The sequence below is a fragment of the Pseudorca crassidens genome, chromosome 7, assembly GCF_039906515.1.
Source record: "Pseudorca crassidens isolate mPseCra1 chromosome 7, mPseCra1.hap1, whole genome shotgun sequence".
NCBI lineage: Eukaryota > Metazoa > Chordata > Mammalia > Artiodactyla > Delphinidae > Pseudorca > Pseudorca crassidens.
The window spans coordinates 59,440,551-59,463,625 of NC_090302.1; the positions used below are offsets into that span (position 1 = coordinate 59,440,551).

The 23,075-nt window shown below is 33.1% G+C and overlaps 1 protein-coding gene across 29 annotated transcripts in view; it reads right to left on the minus strand.

The window, feature by feature from the left end:
- PTPRD (protein tyrosine phosphatase receptor type D) overlaps positions 1 to 23,075 on the minus strand; it is a 2,145,367-nt gene that overhangs the window by 1,167,876 nt on the left and 954,416 nt on the right. For all 29 annotated transcript variants that reach the window (XM_067744351.1, XM_067744350.1, XM_067744358.1 and 26 more), the window contains exon 7: positions 5,694 to 5,743. The gene's annotated coding sequence lies outside the window, so the exon portion shown is untranslated. The remainder of the gene's footprint in view (positions 1 to 5,693; positions 5,744 to 23,075) is intronic.

Sequence of the window (23,075 nt, forward strand, 5' to 3'; positions counted from 1 at the left end):
TACTATGGTCCAGGCACACTAACATTCTTTACAGTCTTTGAACATTCCAGCTCCCCTTTCCCCTTTCCCTCAGAGGCTAGAAATCTCTTTATACTCCTTCCCCATTCATCCCTTCATATGGGGAACTCTACTTTTCCTTTGAAGCATTAAACATCAACTCCTGTCCCAGCTGTTTTATATTTGGGAATGTTTTTCTTCATAACACTTATCAAAATTGAGATTTACTTTTTGTTTATTTAATCCTTTTTCTACTTTATTTAATCTAATTTCTACTGTGAAATTGATAAATATATATATGCCTTGTCTGTTGCACCATTGCAACATTAGTTAGCCATCTTCCTAGTACAGAGTAAGTTCTTCATAAATGTTGGCAGAAAGAAAGAAAGGAGGGAAAAAAGGAAGGGAGGGAGGGAAGAAAAGTTTGGAAAGAGGATGTGTTTCAGAAAACAAATGTTTTATTTAGCAAAAGAAACATGAAAACTTTTCTCTAGTTTACATAGAATTGATTTTCTAGATAGCAAAATTTTAGAGAACATATGCTATTGCCAGATACTAGGCCAGGAACTAGAAAATATTTCTACTTTTCAGGGGGAGAAAAACATAACATTGTACTTTAATAGTTCAAGGAAATAAATACATCATTGAATAGGAACTAAAAATATATAGCTAATATTTTGTGTGTCCAATAATTTTATTCTAAAATTCAGTCTTCATTTATATTACCAAAACTTTTTAGTTACTTGGATATTTCTGAATGTATTTTACTTTTTTATTTTCTTTTAGGCTTTTTTAAAGGGTTAGTTTGGGGCTCAAATTATGCATAATAAAATATTCTACATGTTGATAATTCTTCAGTTTCTACTGTTTTTCTTCCTTCAGTATGTTAACTGCGTATCTTTGAACTTTATTTGTCCCTAAACTCTGTAATCTCTGTGAAAATGAAATAAAGTATATTTGCCTGCCATCAATTACTTCTGTATGTTGTCTGTGTCTTCATGGATTTTCTTCCTTTAAGTATCATTTATCTTCAGTGACAGACACCTTCATGAATTAAGGTTTGTGTAACCTGTGCTGTATTTCACAGATAAACTCATTATTTAGCTATTTAAAACGGCTAGTACAGGATCAGACCCATTACTGCTATGTAAACTCTTTGGACCAATCTTCAAGACATTCTTCAGTGTTTCACTCACCTTTGTCCTTCCTGCTTTAATTATCCCACAGTGATTAGTAATGTAGTAAAAGTGAAAATCACCTAATTAGCTTTTTATTAGCACACACTCTATATTTTATCATCTTTGGCTACCTCTGACAGGCAACAACGTCAAAAGAATAACAGCTCTGATACAAATCCCAGGCTCTCCAAACATATGAAAATAAATCAGTATCATTTTTATTTAATTTCAAGGATTAATCTATAAACCCCCAATTTTTCTCAGATTTCTCACTATTATAAAGATTTGAAAAATAATAATTGTTAAAAACATCACTTTAGTTTGCATCTGCTAATCCCAAACTCCCAATCCATCCTTCCCCCACTCCCCCTTGGCAACTACAAGTCTGTTCTCTATATCCGTGATCCTGTTTCTGTTTCATAGATAAGTTTGTTTGTGTCATTTTTTAGATTCCACATATGAGTAATATCATATGGTATTTGTCTTTCTCTTTCTGACTTAGTTCACTTAGTATGATAATCTCTAGGTCCATCCATGTTGCTGCAAATGGGTGGATAAACAAGGTCCTACTGTATAGCACAGGGAGCTATATTCAATATCTTGTGATAAACCGTAATAGAAAAGAATATGTAAAAGAATGCAGATATGTATAACTGAATCACTTTGCTGTACAGCAGAAACTAACACAACATTGTAAATCAACTATACTTCAATAAAATAATTTAAAAAATAAAATAGAAACATCATTTTATATGGCTTGCTTTTGCACTTCCATTGAGTTATGAGTTACTCTGAAGTCAATGAACTGGCTTGGAATAAAAACCCAGAGATTAAAAAAGAAACAGTCTAAATTTGACATGTGCATATTGAAACTATTGAACTTTCCATTTGAAAATAATCATTTAATTCCATTATGTTTCATTACATTTCTCAAATATTTCAACTATTATGGAGGAAATTGAATGTATTTAAATCAAGATGATAACTTGGAGAGGAAACACATATTCAACTCACAAAAGATGCATAATAGGACAATATGATCTGTGGTAAACACACACATATTTATATAACTGACTCAGAATTTTAAGGGAGAAATAATACCGTGTTTAATACTATCATTCTTATCAGACACAAAACACTAGTACGTGGTGCACTGCTGTGGTGCACTGCTGTGTGCACTGCTGTGTTCTGTCAAAACTTTCGTACTTATACCTATATGTATCTATAACGATCTCTCTATATATTAATCACAAGGCAAATAAAATCTTAATGAAGTTCATACAATAATACTTTGCAGTCAAGCCTTCAGGCTGTATTTATCATGGTGTTTACATGTTTATTCAATTTACTAGACAATATTTTGGAAGCAACTAAATATATTTTAATAATAATTTTATTTGAATGCCAAAAGGTTAGCCAATATCCTGAGGTGTTTTTTTTTTTTTTTTAAGATGATTTTTTTTTTTAACATCTTTTTTGGAGTATAATTGTTTTACAATGGTGTGTTAGTTTCTGCTTTATAACAAAGTGAATCAGCTATACATATACATATATCCCCATATCTCCTCCGTCTTGCATCTCCCTCCCACCCTCCCTATCCCACCCTTCTAGGTGGTCACAAAGCACCGAGCTCATCTCCCTGTGCTATGTGGCTGCTTACCACTAGCTATCCATTTTATTCTGAGTTTTTTAATGATTGTGTGGAATATTTATTTTGCAGACTTTTGGTTCACTCCATAATATATAATGGAAATAAATTATAATACATGTAAGGTTAAAATCAAATATTAATTTTGTTATGCTTTTGGATATTTCAAAATTATGGCCACCTGATTTCGGCATGTGAAACTTATAGTGAACAATGCATAAATACATATATTAACTTTATGAAATACTACAAATTGCTTATATGTAGCTACATTAAATTATTAAATAATCATAAATATCAGTGTCTTCATATTTATATATAAATTTTACAACAAAAAATTTAACATATACACAGAGCATTTACTATCTTAATGAAAAGCTATCCAGCTAACTATCTTAAGCACACAAGATAATATTATAGAACAATATCTTTAATACCTGGAGATCATTAAATGTGAAGGTTCAAACAATACAGCTTTTATTGAAACTAAAGGAAAATATCTTATCAACCATGGCTAAGGCAACTATTTCTTAGATAGGACACAAAATCATACAAAAAGTAATCACACAAGAAATAAACCTAAGAAACTAGAATAAATTAAAATGAAGAACTTCTATTCATCAAGAGACATCAACAGGAGATGAAAAATTCCACCAATGGTTTCATATACAATATAAATATCCAGTGGTGTGCTAGTAAATGTTTAACACCTAGTACTCCAGAAGAAAAGTCCTATTGTTTTAGTGTTTGCCAATATATGTGGTGCTTTTAAAACTACTAAGCAGCTCTCAAAATTCTTGACACTTCAACAGTAGGCTCTTATGAATCAGGTTAAGGCACCCTAGCATATCAGTGTATATATCCAGCAAAGGATTCAATACCCATATGTATATGATAAAAAGAAGGATAAATAACATAATTTTAAAAGGATAATAGATAATACGACAAATAGTTTTAAAAAATAAGTTTTTAGTACCACTAATCTTCAGGACATTCAAATTAAAATATCCCTATATACACAACAAAGTGGCTAAAAGAGAAGGATGAAAAATCCCAGTGTTACTGAGTATCTAGAGCAACTGAACTCTCACATCCTGCTGTTGAAACCTGAAATAACCACTTCGGTAAAATGTCACTCTCTCCTAAAGCAGAACATATGCACAGCCTATATGCCCAACAAAATATATACACATATTCCCTAAAAGACATGTTCCAGATATCCATATGACTGTTACTCATAAGAGCCAAACTCTAGAAGCTATCCACATGCTTATAAATGGGAGAAAGGACCATAATTTGGTATATTCACACAGTTGCCTACTACACAGTAATGAGAAGGAGTGATTTACCACAGCATATAATCTTACAAATGTAACTTTGAGCAAAAGAAGCAAAGCAGTACCTATCATATGTTTTCATTTGTAAAACGTGATTAAGTAGGCAAAGTAATCTATCTTCCTAGAATTCAAGATAGTGTTTATGTTCTGTGGGTATAGTTACTAGAAAAGAGCAATTAAGGTGGGGGCTACAATGTACTCTAATTTTTATCTTTTTTTTTTTTTTTTTATTTATGTGAGTGCTGGTTATATGGGTGTGTTCATTTTGTGACAATTCACTGAGACTGTGCACTTAAGCTATGAGCAATTTTCTCTGTGTATGTTTATATGAGAATATTAAAAAGACAGGAGATGACATAAATTTAAAAAATATTTTGTACCATTTTATAAAATGAAATGATTTGTAGGTTTATTTATATATATTTGTAAAATATAAGTTACAAATTAAAAAAATAACTTCTCAACGATAAAATTATTGTTCTATGCATATCCAAATAACATTTTATAAAATGTCTTCCATTTTCAGCAGAATCCTTCTGGAAGGGCAGAGGGATTTTCCCTTGATTCTATGTAACACTTGTTTTTCATAATCTTACATTGTTTCTAAAAATATCACCAAAGGGAACACATTAGAGTGCCCAGAGGTGGTTGCCTACAGTCTCTTAAAACAACTTCTTCAAGATACATTTCAATAGTGCTGAATTACCAGGTAAGGAGGAGACGGGGTCAATTGCCTCTGTGTTTCCAAAGATATCGTTCCCCCCAGATATGAAATGAATGATACAAATGCCCATATTATCTGTATTTTATATGTCAATTACAAGCTAAATCTTTGTCATGTTTACTATTAAGGAACAGATAAACACTGAAAATCCTTTTACTAAAATAACCCAATCAGTTTCACAACACAGACTTACGTTTACTTATATTCTGTAGTAATCAATTATAAATGTAATCCATATTCACATTTTTAACATGTTATTGAATGCATTAACCACAGAAATTAACAAATAAATAACACCTCCCCAAATCACCTTAGAAGTTACTGGTGATTTCTTATCATCTCTATTTCCATACTTACATATTTTACTTTCAACTCTCTAAAGCTCCAACATCAAGTTTTAATAGAAGAACCCAATTTTGACAAATCCTGACAGGTTATAATTTTATAAGTTTTACTTTCAATAACTCATTGCCTTATTCATTGGCATCAAATAGACCTCGCTATAAATATTAATATATAAAATTGTCATTCATATCCAAAGAAATTTTGTCCATGGTATAAATCTTTACCTTCCTGAATGATGCTTCAAATTCACTTAGAAACCTATCAAAGGCTACATCAAATGACTATATTACTATAATCTACTCAAGGACATAAACATTAGATAGAAAATATCACAGTTTCTTCAAAATTTCCATAAAAGTAAGGTAAAGTATCAAGTAACTTATGCAAATTCCCTTTACTGTTATTAATCAAGCAGGGGTAATAGAGAAAAACTATAAAATTTAGTATATTAATTATAATCTTACCGTAGGCTCACAGGTTAGGAATTCAAAGAAAAAGTTCACCACCCTGAGACCTAAAAAAGTACAACCAAAAACATTTTGTATTAGTATAGGTATTGCATTTTAATTCAAGATCATAAAATGTTAAATAGTGATTCAATATCATGAAAAATTTTATTTTATGTGTAATTAGTGTACATATAACTTGACAATTTTGACTACATTTGTCTGAAATAGCATTACTGTTACTCAGCTCACATCACTATTGTGATTTGAAATTAATTACTCTAATTTCAGCTCTTTAATGCAGGGATGACAAACAAGCAGAGAAAATTTGTCTCTTTTGCTTCTTGTGGGAACTATGGGTGAGGGACACATTTGCAAGCAAAGTGTATTTTGCATATATTATTTTAAAAAGCCTTCTCAGTTATACTCAGTTAACAGTGTCAAATACACACACACATACACACACACACACACACACACGTTACTGTGTACAAATGTGATTAGCATACCATAATCCAACTGATCTCTTTGCTTTAATCAGTGGGTAATATATATCTCTGCATGACTATAAATATTCTCTATCATCATTTTAAAGATCATGTAGTATTCCATAGTTCATTGTAGTATTCCAATAGCACTTTATGAAACTGGTTATTATTACTGTCATTAAATCAAGACATTTGATTACCATCACATGTGATCATATTTAGTCGTTAACGTGCTTTGCAAGAGTTTTATCATTTTGATGCTGTGGTAACTTGCTCATCAACACACATTTATTACGCCCTTGAATTTGCTTCCTTCGAGGTAGATACTGTTCTATATGAACAAAATAAGGAAACTGAAGATTTCATTTCTACCCTCAATGAAGAAATTAGTAGCATTTATGAGCCCTTTAGAAAACTCATGAATGACTGGTATATACGCAGGTGCTCTACTGTGTAATGTGTTACAAGTTCATAGAAGATAGAAAACTGACATCCATTATGTAAATTCCTTATGAGTGGTGTTGCTTTGGAGGATACGTTTTTCTCAGATTTCTATTCATTAAATCTTTTCTACTACAAATGAAGGAAACATTATATAACATAGTTTATCTGACAAAGGAATGCTATTTAATTCTTAGGAGGCATTATCATATGTGGAAATGATTTTGACAGTAATAGGAACCACCTGAGTGAAATAAAATGTTTCTAACATTCTTCTGATCAAATGTTAGTGGAAAACAAACTATTACTATCACTGAAGTATAAATATTCACATTAAAATGTATTGTTCTTATTCTGCAAATTGAAATGCATGTGCGGAGTTAAATCTTCCATAATGAATGCTCAGACTTTCTTGGTCAAAGTCACCGAACCAAGAGGTGGCAGAGACTCGACTGTACTCTGAGTATCTGATTCTCAATCCACTTGTGTTTCACTCCAGTTACTGGCCATGGCCCCAGGTCTCCGTGTTCCCAAGTGGTTACACTGCTTACTAGCCCTCCATAGATGTCTCTGCTTCCCATCCCTTTTACTAATCCGAATGCACATGGACTAACCTTGCCAGTGTCCCAGGCTCACTATTCTACTGCTTTCTGCTTTCATTTTCCCTATGGGAGCAAGGAAGGAAAAGATCTCTTCAGAAGATCTACTTCCTACTGATGTTGGTTGAAAGGGAAGTCTTTCCCAAGAATCTAGTGTGATCTGAATGCTTATACTTCAGAAAGTCAATCAAGGAATTATAGTGACTTGCCCCCAGTGTTCCCCTTTTTTATCAAGAGGTGCATCAATTTAAATTTGGGGCAAATGTTAAATTAAGTGTTAGAATCAATATTCAGTATTGCCATCGTGGAATGAACTCCTTGGATACATTAATTGAAATTTTTAATGGTTATTACCATTTTATTATTACAGATTTAAAGTCGAGCTTTAAGATTTGACATTATAATACAGAAACAATGATTTCTTTTAGCACTATCAGATGCTAGATTATTCCTGCAGGCACTGTGTTGCATATTTGCAATATAAATTGACATTTTCAACTGAATAATAGAATTTCAACATAAAAAGCACATAAGGTTATTTATGTTCTCCAGTTACACATAGAATGCTTATCTGTATCTGAATGTGAATACTCAGTAACAGTAAATCCAAAGGACATCCTTGTTTGTATTACTGACATTGTTATACTGATTAGATATGTTGGACACTCAGACTTGAAGTCACTGCTTATGTTTAAATTCAGGGATTCTAGAAATGACATTAAATGCCTTTGGCTAGTTGTTTCTCAAACCGAAGGCCAAGCCAGGGAGGTGATTTTAGGCATATAAGAAAGCCAAAGCAGAAATATGGCCCACCTCAACTTTAATCTACCTTTTTCGATGATTTACATGGCCTGATTCAGGCAAGAATACTGAGTACTGGGATATACTTAAAGAGGAAAGAGGCCATTTTAACATGATATGAATGAGATAAATATTTTTAGGGGAGAGATTTATGGTGAAGGATCAGTTATTAAACTGTCAATGACATTGGCACTGACAATGTGGTCCTTAGGGTGGTCCTTGATGCATTTCAGGAAATTTTATTTCAGGTAATAAGATTCTAGCTAAATGAATTTGATCAGGTATACTTCTTTCATTTGTGCTACTTATCTTTGGAGGAATAACCACTCAGAAAGATCTTATGCTGAGCCAAGTAAGCAAACTTCAGGAAAAAAAAAAAAAAAAAAAAAAGAGAGAGAGATTGGTAATTCTGGAAGTCTAATATCCTAAACCTATGATATTCAAGGAGGAATCCTTCACAGTAATGTCTATATAACTGTCAAATTACTGCAGAAATCTTAAAAAGTTGTACTTGAATTAGTATTTCTATAGATTACAGCTATTAATTAATGGATTTATTGGATATGTGGCTGTTTGGAAAAATTCATGGAATTGGCATTTCAGATGGTGATTTCTCTGATGTTAACACAGTTTGGAGTACTTTATTTCTTCTTGGCTCAATTTTGCTGAAAAATTCAATTTTTAAAGGGAATGACAAAAGGTTGAATTTTTAAATGATTTGGAAACCTCAAAATTGTGAAGTTATTTTAAATAATTATAAATAATTTTAAATAATTGCAAATTATTTTAAAGACAGTATGGTGGGTTTAGAAAAATAATATTTAGTTAGCAATGGATAAATAGTACAATGCTAAGATTTCTATACTTTATTTCATATATCTTCAATTGGCATTCACAAAAGTCTCTTGTATTTCCATTAATACTCACAAAAAGTGAGATTATTTTCCACATTTTCAGTTAAAAAAATGGAAGCTAACAGTTGCCAGAATATACTCCAAAATGTCTTATCACTAATACGTTGTGAAGTCAAAATTCAACTCAAGCTGAATTAAGTTCAGGATCTCAATTAAGCCATATGCCATAAATAGCACTTACTAAAAATAAGCAATATGTAAAGCACTGGTTTAAGTATTTTGTATGTATCAACTAATTTAATTCCCACAACTGTATCTAAACTTTACCCATGAAAAAAACTTGAGCTGTGAGAAAGTTATTGTGTAAATGTACTATTACACAAGTTGTTTTTTGTTGTTGCTGTTTTTGGTTTTAACCCAGAGACCCTGGTATCAAACTGTTCTGTGAACCATTACACAACCCAGATTCCACATTCTATTTTACTATTGTGCAATATTTCTTGCAAGTGGTATTTTGATGAATATATATATATATATATATATATATATATATATAAAATTAGATTCAGGGGTCATGTAATTACACATTTATTATATGTCTACTATCCCCTTAGTTGATCCTTTAAAGTATCGATAGTAGTTAACATTGATTGAATATCTACTATGCGTCAGGAAGTATGTTAAGTGCCTTAGGTTCAACTCATTTAATCCTTAGAACAATCCTACCAGGTTATTATGATTACTGTTCTTATATAGATAAGACAATTGATTAGAGAGGTTAATAAACGTGCCCAAGAGCATAGAGGTAGAAATGGTACCGCTGAATTTCAAACACAAACTCTCTTACTCTATTCATTACATGCAGCAAAGAAATTCTGATTCTTTTAATGAAGAGGAGGTGTGAAATAAATTAAGGGTTTCCATTTTATTCTATTTAGAATGAAATAAAAATTCAACTTCATAAAGCAGAGATATAACTACACTCTCAATTTATTTTAAATGAATGTACAAAAATAGTAAACAAATTAAATCATTCCAGTCTTACAACTCCAACATATTATGACTAATTTTAGATAGAGACAGCTCCATAGTGCCTAGCTCATTAAATGCTAAACTGAAACTATACATTATTTTCTGCCAATAAATTTTAGAATACATGAGATTTTACAAAATATGCAAGTTTTATGTAATATATACATAATTTTGGTATAAGTTATCAGAAATGCTTTCTTAGAAAACCAGATAGCCTTCTATACATTTAGAAAATTGCAAATACTATGTTTATTAAAAAAAAAAAAAACAGACTTTGAACTCTTGCTTCTTTCAAGACTGTCAAGCTTATCATCTCAGAAACATAATTCTTATTATAATTGCAGACTACATGTATGGGGGAAAAAAGTAGACTGTTTCAATGGAACCTGGCATATTGTAAATCCTCAATAAATAACTAATAAACACCTAAAGAAATAATTCAATGCTTCAATAAAGAAATAATTGCTGACAGGCCCTTAGGAAGAAAACTACCCTGTATTTAGGTGTTAGATTTTTACCTTAGCTCAGTAACATCCAGACTTTCTCAATGTCTTATTTAATACCTAAATCATTTCTTTCAAAGCAGATCTTAAATCCTGGGAAAGCTGGAGGGACAGGCAGTGATAAGTTTCGGAACTATCAACTCATCCCATAATTAGGTAATTTGTATATCTGTAAATCTGTTGCTCAACTATAACTATAAACAACACATATAACTATATTAGTTCAGTAATTCATTTATCTATTTAATAAATATTTTTTGAGCAACTGTGTGTCAGTCACTAGTATTCTAGAATGTGAGGTTAAAGTGATGAACAAGACAAACACGGTCCGATCTCATAACTTTTATTTATTTATTTTTGCGGTACGCAGGCCTCTCACTGTAATGGCCTCTCCCATTGCGGAGCAGAGGCTCCGGACGCGCAGGCTCGGTGGCCATGGCTCACGGGCCTAGCCGCCCCGCAGCATGTGGGATCCTCCCAGACCGGGGCACGAACCTGCATCCCCTGCATCGGCAGGCGGACCCTCAACAATTGCGCCACCAGGGAAGCCCCGATCTCATAACTTTTATATCCTGGTTACAAATATGATATTTAATGATTTTATATTTGATTGCCACTATCAAAAGGCACTACAAATGCTGCCCTAACACTCTAAACTCTTTCATAAGGATTGTTCTTCAGGTGTTCCAAACCCTAGCTTAATATATTTTAATAAGTTCAAATGGATTTAACACTATGACGGAAAGTTCCAGTTATCCCCCAATATCCATCTTTCCCTGTTTTTAGCGAAAGAACTGCTGATTTTTAGCTAGGTTCATGTCTACTTGGAAAAAGATTCTTAGTCTTGGTGCCATAAGACTAAGCTCTGGCAAAAGCATGTATGTGCAAGCAGAGTGAGCAACTTCTAGGAAGTGCCACTGAATGTAGAGAGTACGCCCATCTTTGTCTCCTTTTCTCGTTAATTCTCTAGCTAGAATGCAGCATTAATGCCTGGAGCTCTAACGGCAGTTTTGTTTGTTTGTTTGTTTTTTGTTATTGTTGTCGTTAATCATGAGAGGCTACACTCCTCTTTCTGCTCCCTTAAACTCTACTCTGTTACAAGTAGAGTAATAAGATGGGAGGAGACTGGATCCTGGACAGGGTATGTCATCTCAGGCTTGGATGGATGACCATTTAAATGCGAATGAGAAATGCTACAGACACAGAAAGCAGATTAGTGGTTTTCAGGGACTGAAGGGTGAGCAGAATGTGAATGGCGGCCAGTAGGTACAGGTTTTCTTTTTGGCTCATGAAAACATTATAAAATTTAGAGAGTGGTGCTGTTTACACAATGCTGAATACACTAAATCCAATGTACTGTACACTTTAAAAGGTTATACGAAAAAAGAATTTTATAGTATGGGAATTACATCTCAAAAAAGCTATTATAAAAAAACGTGTGCCTTATATCACCTTATTAGTTTAATATGATCGTAAAGAATTTGGATACATTTTGCTGTGACTGAAAACTAATTGTACAGCATATTCTTTGGAGACTCAAATTTGTCTGAATCTATTAGTTTCCTACTGTGCATTAACATGTTTGTATATATTAGAGAAAATGGAAATGACAAGAGATGGCGATCTTTCTTCCACGGTTTAAAATCTACTGAGGAAAGATGTTATTCATGAATTAACTGACAGCACAAACCATTAATCTCCCAGGGCTTTTGTGAGGATTTCATTATATAATTGGAAGTTATTTGAAAACTGCTATATAACAAAAGGCATGACTAGGAAAAAAAAAAAAGTTGCCAAAATACATTATAGGCTGGAATTTGTCTTTTAGCCTGTTGGTAGTGGTGCCTTTGATATCTTTATAACTGAATGGATATCTGGTTTGAAATTGTGCTTACAAAAAACCAAAATGTTAAAACCTCTAAATAAAGTTTTATCTTTGTTAAAAAGGTATAAAACGAAAGTAATGATTACAAATATTTCTGGTGTCAAATAGATATAGAAACAACATTAAGCAATCCATTTTTGGAGTGGGAATTTACATGTTTTAAACTAAAATGTATAGATCCTTACATTTAATATTTTGACTCTTAGATATCATTATCCTTAAACATGCCACTCCAAATTATTCAAAACATTAACATTTTATTAAAAATGTTTGTTGTGCTCATATGATTGGCAACAATAACTTCCAACTATAAATGAGTATATTATAAGGAGATTCTCCAAACCCTTTTTCATGGGTGGTATTGTCATGTTATACTTTTTCTAAGTTGCCATTCAGCCACATTAATAAAGTTTCAAAAATAATAACGCTCATGATAAAAGCTGTTGTGTTATAGATACCTACACATTTGAGAAGAAATTAAAATTGTAAATGATAATTTCCAGCATAATATCATGATCTTTTCATTACTGGAGTTGGTTATACTGGGAAATCTGTAAGAACCTGTGAAAGTTCACAGGATTGGTTTAACCTTTATGGAAATTATTTGGTAGCTATAGCAACATTTATTTTCATCTCACTTCAACTGTTGCAAGAGGTCAGATAAGCTTTGGAGCTTCAGTTCAGCAGCTGCCATCATGACTGTTAGATCGTTTTCCCTCCCTATTCTCAAAGTACAGAGCTGTATTTGGACCGCATAGTCCCTTTCTAGCTTACTCTACATATTGGCTACTTGAATAACCCCCTGGAAAATACCCAGTATTCCTTATTCTTTTCCTTTTACCATTTTCTTGGCAATTACCAACACAGAGATAAAAGTGAGGTATATAGCAGTACCTCTCAAACCTAAAAGCCCATACCTCTTAAACGCACATACAAATCATTTGGGATTCTTAATAAACTATAGATTCTCATTGATAGTTCTGGACTTGTTAGAAATGCAGCATCTCAGGCCCTGTCCTGGAATTATGGACCAGATTCTTCATTTTAACAATATCAGCAAGGTTTTTTAAGCCATGTGTTCTTTACCTCTAAGATGGGGTAGTCGTAGATCATGTACCCCACAACCTCTGTCTCCTCTTTAATCTCCCTTCCACTCTAATCCTCCCCACCTCAATTAGATGATGTTCCATAAAATCCTCTCTTCTAAGCTTTGAAAAAGAAAGCTGCTATACCTAAATGTTTGCTTCCTATTTTGCTATTCCACCACACAACTAGCCCTATGCATTGCTCATGTTTCATCATCATTATCATTTCTTAACAGTTACCTACCCATGGCATTCCTAATAGCCGCAAAAGTGAAATATTTCCAATCCCCCCCCTTTTCTGTATCTACTTCTCTCTCCTGCTATGACATAATTTGCTTATACATTTTTAAGTGGATTAAAGTTATTCATGTTAACAACTTCAATTTTCCTATCTCCATTTAAATAATGTATCTTCATCTATTCCTAATATATTACTTCATTTCCAAGAAAGGACTCTCTCTCCTTCTTGTATTCTTGTTTTCATCTTCTCTTGCCTGTCCTAAAGACATCTTTTATGCTTTTTCTAATGACAATCAATTTCCCATTCTCCATTTGATCATTCCTTTCAGCCTATAATGTCAAGCTTTACCTTTCCTGGAGAACTTTGCCCTTGATCTGCCTACCTCTTCAAGCTTCTATCTTTTATTTTTCTTTTGGGTGGGCACTCTACACTTACTTTTTATACCTAACAATATGTTGTTTACCCTAATAACTATAATGGCACTCTTTATTGAGCATCTCCAATAGTGCCAAAACATCAAATCACATTCTTCTTAATGTCATCATCACCCTCAAATAATTCACAGCCCGTGTACTTGTTGACTACTTCCTTCTTGAAATTCTCTTATGCCAGGGATTCCGTCACTGCCTTCTTATTTTTTAGTTTTAGTTTTCTTTTTTAATATTCTGATGATTACAGCTTGTGGGTTTTGCTTTGCTTTTTTCTCCTTCCCAGTATCTTTAAATATAGGCAGACTTGCAGCATGTCTACCCTCAGCACCAAGCACAAGGCCCAGGGGCATAGCTGTGCTCGGGGATTTTTGAATGAATACGTGAATCAGTGTATGACTATATTTTGTGATCCTCTCCTATGTCTACATCTTCCATATCCGAAATTACCCTCATACATATGGCTTAAGTTACCATCATCTCTATGGGGAATATTTCCAAATAAGTATTTCTAGACCTGCCTGTACTCCCCAGTTCAAGTGTTGTTTCCCAACTTCGTGCTAGATGTTTCTACTTACCTGCTGCACAATTACCCTGAAGTCAAAATACCCAGAACAAAATTAAAACCCACTCTACTTGTTGCTGTTGCCAAAACCCACTCTACTCTCTGCCTTCTCGCTGTTACTGACACTTCTAACTTGTCATTTTTTTCAACTTCATTGAGATACAATTGACATGTAATATTATGTAACTCTAAGTTGTAAAATGTGTTGAATTGAAACACTTTTGTGACACAGTGAGGGTACCACTATAGCCTTAGTTAACACCTCATCATATCACAAAATTGCCATTCCTTTTTGTGGTAAGATCATTTAAGATCTACTCTCTTAGCAATTTTCAAGTGTATAATACAGTATTGTTAACTATAATTACAATGCCATGCATTAGATCCCCATAACTTATTCACTTTCTAACTGCAAGTCTGTATTCACTGACTGACATGTCACTATTTCCCCTACACTGCAAGCCCCTGCTAATCGCCACTCTACCCTTTATTTCTATGAGTTCAGCTTTTTAGACTCTACATGTAAGTGATATTGTAGAGCATTTGTCTTTCTCTGATTTATTTTACTTAGAATAATGTTCTCAAGGCCCATCCGGGTTGTCACAAATGGCAGGATTTCCTTCTTTCTCATGCCTGAATAATATTCCATTATATAGATATAAATAAATCTTTATCCATTCATCCATTGATGGACATTCAGGTTGTTTCCATATATTGGCTATTATGAATAATGCCACAATGAAAATGGAAGTTCAGATGTCTCTTCAAGATCCTGTTTTCATTTTTTTTAAAATATATAAACCCAAAAGTGGAATTGCTGGATAGTAATTGTAATTTTTTTGAGGATCCTCCGTACTATTTTCCATAGCATTTGTACCAATTTACATTCTCATCAATAGGGCAAAAGGGTTCCTTTTTCTCAACATCTTCACCAACACTTGTAATCTCCTGTCTTTTTGAGTGTAGCTATTCTAACAGGTATGAGGAGATATCTCATTGCAGTTTTGATTTGCATTTTCCTGATGATTAGTGATGTTGAGCATCTTTTCATGGGTCTATTGTCCATTTTTACGTCTTTCTTGGAAAAAATACCCATTTTTTAAATCAGATTTTTTCTGTTTTTGTTATTGAGTTGTATAAATTCTTTATATATATATATATAAAATATTAAACCCTTCTCAGGTATATGGTTTGCAAATATTTTCTCCCATTCCGTAGGTTACCTTTTCATTTTGTTGATTGTTTCTTTTCTGTGCAGAAACTTTTTAGTTTGATGTAGTGCCATTTATTTATTTTTGCCTTTGTTGCTTGTGCTTTTGGTCTCATGTTTGAAAAATAGTTGTCAAAATCAGTGTCAAGGCGCTTTGTAGTGAACAAAAGGGAAGAATTCAGGTATGTTTTGTTAGGAGGTTATTAGCATGGAAAAGCTGAAGGCGGGTTAACCAGAAGCAGGGCACCCTATGTGACTGATTGGGGAGCAGTTTTGGCTTTCTCTGGTTGGTTTTGAGTTGGAAGGAGGAGACAAAAATTAAGAAAGTTGGTAGTCACTCACTTGAAAATATTCTGAAAGTCCTGGACTTTCCTAACCACTCTGAGCAAATTGATGCAGAGGTTGTGGTTTGGATTCCTAGGCTTGTTGGTCAGAGTTCTAGTGTCACATATGGTCTGGTTGTTGTCCATTTGTTTATTTGTTTATTATCTCATTCTTCCCCTCCAATCACAGGGGAGTTCCTCAATTTAGCTACTAAGCTGAGCCATTTATAACATACTAATGAATATTTGTTAATACAACAAAAATATAATTGGCATAATGGCAATTATTATGTGGTTACAAATATATAATAAAGTTGTAATTTTTATGAATTGAGTTTTATGTACCAAAGTATATTATTTTTAATATTGAAAATATTTTTATTGAACATTCTTATTTCTTCTAGTAGTCAACTGCTCAATATGAAACTTATTTACACTGTATTAAAGATAATTTAGTTAGTGTCAAGACATAAGTTTATTTCCCATGATTCTATGAGGTAAAATATCTTTCTTTCAACTACTTAAATAGTAGGTTTCTTTATTTCTCAAATAGAAAAACTCATGGATATTTGCATACTTCTCTACTCTTTCTACTATGTAGGCTGGGCATTATTAAATAAAAGAGATTTAGCCAGATACCATGCAACGATTTAGCCCTGAATCCATTTGTAGGCTATCCTGACAACTGCCTATCAAAAACAGAGGGAAAAAAAAGATATTTTTCTTTAATATGATTCCTATAATCTCTTATTTCACTAGCATAGCAGATGTATTATACTGCCCAGTTACTGCAGTTCTTCTCAAACTTCAGAGTATATCAGAATGGCTGAAGGGCTTGGTTGTACACAGATATCTGGACCCTGCTTCCAGAGTTTCTGATTCAGTAGGTGGCGACTAGAGTCCCAAATATTGAATTTCTAATAAGATCCTAGGGGATGCTGCTGCTGCTGATAGAGCACCCTACTTTGAGAACCACTAAGTCAATACTTACTAACAGAATCACACTTATCTGGTCTTGCCCTCTTAAGGTTCTCAATCTAATAAAGACTCTGTTTTAAGAATAAGTTTACACAAGCGAATAAAAACAGAAGGACACAAATAAATTGGTTAGTAAAATAGAAACATGCCCATGTAAGTTATTTACATTTTTAATAATCAAATCTGGCTAAAATTTATAAAATAAAACCCAAATGGAAGTAAAACCCAGTTGACTAAGTGCATCATACCAATCACTTACTCTAGGCTACTTATAATGTTTCTTTCTTTTTTTAATTACAAATTAGAATCATGCATCAAACACTGTTCCATAATCTGTTTTTATCACAGTGCAGTCTATCACAATCATGTTCTGTTCTGTTACAGTGTGAGTTCCACACGGGCAGGGATCTTTGCTCCCTTTGTTGATAGATGCCAAGTTCTTAGAACAGAGCCTAACACGTAGAAGTTGTTCCTAAATGTTTGCACGTGTCTCACTATTTCTTTTGGTTAAGAGGAAAGATATGAATGGTTTTACAGCTTTAGATTGGTATAACCAAATGACCTCCAGAAAGACTGGACCAGTCTCTCCTCCCACCAGCCCTGTGTGCTTGTGCTTATTTCCCTCCCTCCTAAACACTCCTGCATCTATCTGCCAGTAGTAACATTTACTGCTACATGTGTTTACCATATGTTGTTTTTCAAATTTTAACATCTCTAAAATCAGGATGCATACCCAATGGAATAATTTAGCTTTTTTTTTCCTTTTGTAGAGCTCTATAAAATAATGATTTGTCTTTATAATCCATGGCGTTTTAGCAAAAAATAAAAATCCAGTGACACATAAAGCCTAGCGCTGCATTCGTGAACACTAGTCATAATTACTTCAAAAGCTATCTAATGCTATTAAACATTTTGAAAGATCACTGGAACACTATGTGCTGAATGTCACAGATTGCTGATTAACTTCATAAGAAGTATCCTGCTTTCCATGTGCTTACTGAGGAATCAGAAACAAGAGGACCTGTCTTAATTACTACAAATCAGTACTACTTGTCTTGTATTTAAAAGAGACAGAAGAGAAAGAGAACATGTCACCAGATTTAGATTAACAAAAACCTTTCATAAAGGAAACATGTATTAAGAAATAAATGAAAATGTGAATATAGATGCAACCAAAACTCTGTAATTTTTCCATGGGAAAAAAATGTATAAAATCTTCAAGAGAATCTTACTGAATTTATCTGCCATATGCTATAGCATGCTGGTTTGACTCTCAAATATTAAAATAACATACCAGATAAAACTAGTGTTGTATATTTTTTCACTATTGCATAATTTTCAACATTTAAAATCTTTCGAAGCAAATATTTCTCCAATTACTTAGAAATAAAAAGGATGAAATGGTGTGATGGCTTCATAATGAATATGCATCAGAATGGTCAACTTTATCAGCAATATATACAAAGATATTAAAATTGGATAAAATTTTTGCCACAAAGCTGAAAATACCTTATTTGAATGCAATATTAAATTATTTCCTAAGTTGCAGTTTCTCCAAATGGGGATACAAAGAGTTCATACCTCATTACAAGGACTAACCAATATAATATATGCAAAATGTGTAGAAAAGTTGGGGCTCATAACAAGTATTCAACAAATATCAACTATGACAATGACATTGACAATTAAAATATTTAGAAAATAAATCTATGCAGCTACTCTAAGGTTTAATTTCTATTTTCACTTTTACTTCTATAATTAACAGGATTCATAGCAGTAGTGGTATAATTGCCCACCTTCATAAACATGAATATAGAAAAAAATATTAGCTTCCTTTTCAATGCTGGGGAAGGGGGAAGGAATGCAAATATGTATATATATATCAAAGATTATATCTATATTCACTTCTGCAAGGGTTTGACTACTCAGAATTTTTTCTCATTGAGAAAAGGGAAACACAGTTTTGTTATTTTTGCTTGGATTTCAACAGTCCATTAGAAACTCATGTGAGAGAATATGGTGAGACTGGGGTTTGAGGCAAGAGGGAGTGCCTCTGAAGGAAATGTTGAGAATATGGGAGGGAATCACTGCAGATTACAAGAAAGTTGAAGTACAAATGCCAAGTGATTGAACATGGGGGCATTCCCAGAAAGCACCCGCAAGAGCTAAGGGAGTTCTCCTAAGAAAGGAGAGAATCCTCTGTCCTGAAAGTCAGACCTAGGGGAGAACCAAAGTAAAGACCATTGAGGAAGTTTAGTCATTTTCCACCTGATCATTAGTCTTTGTTGGAGTGAGAATCTCCAGTCATCCAATTGTCACCTGGAGAGATTGTTTCTTCTTTAACACAGCACCCTACCCACTGACTGTGCAGGAGGAGTGACACCTTTCATGACTTAGTTCAGTACTTTGTTCATTACTCCCCAAAAGCATCTACTTCCTAAAGACCTGCGACTTGAGTAAAGGTGGTTGTAGTCCTGGCTATCTATTGGCATAGTAGTATAGGATAGAACTGCTGCATCTGTACATGAACAATGGAAGGTAGGTAATAATGTTATTACAATACTATAGTATTTCTGTGCATTAAAGCTGTCAGTTCGGTAGGAATCAATTTAGAATACAAAGGATGAACACTTGATGATCTAGAGCAAAAAAATAAAAATGAACATTCAAAAGTAAATATATTAGAGACATTTCCTTAGATACAAATGTTAAGAGTGTTTTGTCGATTCTCAAGATGGGCTATATAATGGAGTTAATGAAAAACACCACTCCGATTAGCTCCATTGTAAAAGATTTTGCTCTTAGGAGTATGTGAGTAATCCCATGAGCATACACATCCTTTGCAGGAGTCTGTGTTTAACTAGGGAAAAAATATTTGTACTTAAGAATAACTATAACATATATATTTATGTATGTGCAAAGGAACACACATGTGTACATTATTTATCACTGTACTTTAGTTAAATAGGTATTAATTAATATAGATATTGTTTATTCTAAGGCTTGGTCAAATGCCAAGTTTAAAATACAGGCAATATTAAAGGTATCTTTAGTGAATACTTTCTCAGCAGAGAGGCCAGATAAAATAGACAGAATGCCAACAAAATAATTCCTGAATAATTCTTCTCTGAGTGTTCTACATGTTAGACATGTATTATACATAAACACTTTTAGATAGTCAATAAAATATTCAGAGGTACCCCTGCTATTTCCTTAATGATCCTTGAAGAGATGATATCATACTGTATTATTGTCCATTGTTCACTTTATAGAAAACCTTATTTTTTTCCTACTTAGGTCAATTGTTACTGTTAATACACAGAAATATATATTAAAACACCACCAGCACTTCATATATCATTTGTGATGTTAGCCACATTTTCCTAAGACTAGCAAAATGTACAAAAAATGATTGACTGCTAATTTTCTTTCATGATACATTGACAAACCAAAAGTTGAAATCATATAGTATAGGATATGGTTAAATATTAAAGACTTTATTGTGTGCACTAGTCCATATTCTTCAAACCAGGATCTAAACTGATGAATAGGATTATGTATATGAATTGGACAGTGAATTGAATTATTATTAGCTTAAATCCATTCTAAATATTTAGATATAAAGAAATATAAAACACATCATGCCCTCAATTTAAAATGTCATTCAGAATTATAAATTATAAATTAGCATATATGATATTATTTACAATCACAGAGGTCAGTATACAAAATTAATCATAATGAAATTGGTATCCATTGTTTTGGCAAGATTATTCTGCTATGAAAAACCTGGATGGATTGGGATTGACATATATACACTAATATGTATAGAATGGATAACTAATAAGAACCTGCTGTATAAAAAAATACATAAAATAAAATTCACAAAGAAAAAACTGGATAGATCAGAGAAAGAGAATGCCTCAGACTGAGAAAGTAAGTAATCAGCAGGAATGGAGATGCAATGACTTCTGTCAAAGATGCTGTAGGTGAGAAGCTCCCAATGGTCTCTGAAAAACTATTATTAGAAGTGAGGTGACAGGAAAAAGTCGTAAACACCTGCCTAGTCTTTAACACTGACGGAGGTGGGGGAAGGGCAAGGAGGAAGATCAAAATCATAGTTAAAAGCAAAAAGTGGGCAAAGAGAAGATACGAACACATATAACCTCCCCCATTGCAGAGTATCAGCCCGTCTAAGTGGGAAAGGGGAAAAGCCATAACTCTGAACAAAGTTAAAAGTATTTGTTGCTATAGTATATAATGGCATATTAATTATACTGAATGAAGAACATTTTATATGTAAAAGTGACTAAAAAGTCTTGGGCTCTGGCTTAAATTCCATTTAGCAGTAAAGAACTAGTCCCACAGATTAATCATAACAGAAAAGGAAACAAAACATACTAAAGTTGCTTTAAGATGATATACCTTGAGTACGGGCTATTCATGATGATTACAGAAATAATTCATGCTTAGAGAACTACTCAAGAGGGAAAATATTATAGAGTTGCAAAAACTAAAGTAGGGGAGAATTCTATAAAGCTAGGGAAAGTCAACAGAGTCAAGTATAGCAGAAAAGTCAAGAAATAAGGACAGTAAAAAAAGGTTAGGGGTTTGTGGGGAAAAAAGTTCTTACTGATGATGATGCAGATTTTTGTTCAACAGTGCAAATGGGGAAGAGAGACAGGTGGACAAGAAATAGAGGCAATAGAAATACATATATTTGAAAATGTTGGCAGTAAAATATGGAAATGATAGAATATTTAATAGAATGGACTATGCCAAATACTAAATTAGTAGCATTGATAAAAGAATGCAAATCCTTCCCTAATTTCCCTTACTATTCAAACTAATAGTTTTTGTTGTATCATATTTTTCATTATTCCTGCTATTCATATAAAGGTTAAATGCAAAAAAAAAGTGTCTAGATTAAAGACCTTTTTCCTACAAACAAATATATATTCAGGACTTTGGGATTTCAGCAACTCTAAAGAAATTTCAACTGGCTTTCTTAGAAATCAGATTTTATGGAAGCTTATTCTGTTCATCTGTAAGATAATTCATTTTTGCCATCTTAAGTTCTATTCATCAGAAAATGTGTGAGATGTTAAAAGTTTATTGTTTTATGCCAATATGTTTGGGTGATTTATTGCACAGAAATAAGAGAACTAATATAAAGCAGATGGAGAGGTAAGCAATCAAAAACTACAACACAATGTGAAAACTACCATAATGGTGCAATGGGAAAAGAGAAATAGGAAACCAGCTCTGTCAAGAAGCATCAGGGAGGTGGCATCTGGATTGGATAGAAGTTGAAAAGAAAAATAGGAACCATTCCAGGTGTAGAAATGGAAAAAGGCTTTCTAGGTAGAAAAATCACATGTAAAAGGGTATGGCAATCTGAGGAAGTAGTGTGATTGGAAAATGACAAGAAGTTTGTTGTACTGGTTGCTGACATGCAGGTGGAGCCTGGCAAGAAGATTTGAAAAAGTGTCCCACAGTTCATGCATTTTTGTAAATGACTAAGCATGTGCAAGAGGTAAAATTCTCAAATTGATTACTTGGTTCCAGGAAATACATTTCCTCTCAACCATACATATTTTCTCCAGCACACATTTCTTTGTCTAAGAACATATTTCCAAAGACTCTTTGATTTGCCTTCGGTAAAATCCCATCATAGAAAAACCCTTTGCATTCCAGGATAGCTACATTCCTTTGGCACAGCTTAGATTTTTTAATCTAATGCTTAAACAGCACATCCTATGAACTAGCATATTTCTTAGTGCTTTGAACATATGAACTCATTCAATCTTCATAAAAACCATGCAAGTTAGATATTGTTAGTATTGTCATTTTACAGATAGAAAACTGAGATGTGGATAGGTTAATTGATGTGCCAAGATTCCCCAGCTAGTGCGTAGTGGAGCTTGGATTCCTACCTAGGCAACTGGCCCCTGTATTATACTGCCT